Raw genomic sequence first — 897 nt, forward strand, 5'->3', positions numbered from 1 at the left:
CTTATGACTCATCACTCTACAGAGAGTGAGTCTTGGCACTGAAGGTCAACAGCAGCCTCTGATATTGGCCTGGGGGCTTGGGCACTGTCACATCAATCACTTGGGGTGATCACAGTTTGGGCCCTGCCTTTGTAGGGGGTGAGGAGCTGAATGTCGGCCACCTCACCACCCACATTGGCTTTCCTGCCCTCTTGTGGACTGTTTTCTCCTGGACTGAGACAAAGCGAGGGATTGAGTGAGATGGAAGTGGCTGGCGCAGATGTTAGTGCTGGTGCAAGTGGTGGAGTGGGGTGGGGGGGTGATGTTGGTGAGTTGTCCCAAGCGAGTGAATTGGAGGGATGAAATAACTCCACAAAGGCTGGTAACCCATCAGCAAGCTACTCTTTATTTACATGTACACAGTACATGGCCTCTCACCAGCTCGCTCAGAGCCAGTCCCTGGAATGAGGAGAATCGCTGAGAGTAGGAACTGCAGATGCTGGAGAATCCGAGACAACAAGGTGCAGAGCTGGATGAACACAGCAGGCTAAGCAGCATCATAGGAGCAGGAAGGCTGACGTTTCGGGCCTAGACCCTTCATCAGCTTGTTGCACCTTGTTGTCTCAGAATCACTGAGACTTCTGTTTATATCTGTCAGCCAGGGCTCCCTGATTGGCCCAGGTTAACAGCCCCAATCAAGGAACTCATACTCAATGAAATCCACCTGGCCCTCATTGCAATCACTACAAGGTTCAACAGCCATGTCAAGGTTGAATATCTGGGAGCTTTTAGCGATTCGGAGAGAGAACTGCATGCAGCAAAGAAAGTGGTAGAGCCTGAGCCATGGTAGGAGCTGAGTGCAGAGATAGAGTGAGAGTGAAGAAATGGAGTGAGGATGGTCATACTTACCCTGATGAA

Source organism: Rhincodon typus, chromosome 22 (genome assembly GCF_021869965.1).
Source record: "Rhincodon typus isolate 14 chromosome 22, sRhiTyp1.1, whole genome shotgun sequence".
NCBI classification, from domain to species: domain Eukaryota; kingdom Metazoa; phylum Chordata; class Chondrichthyes; order Orectolobiformes; family Rhincodontidae; genus Rhincodon; species Rhincodon typus.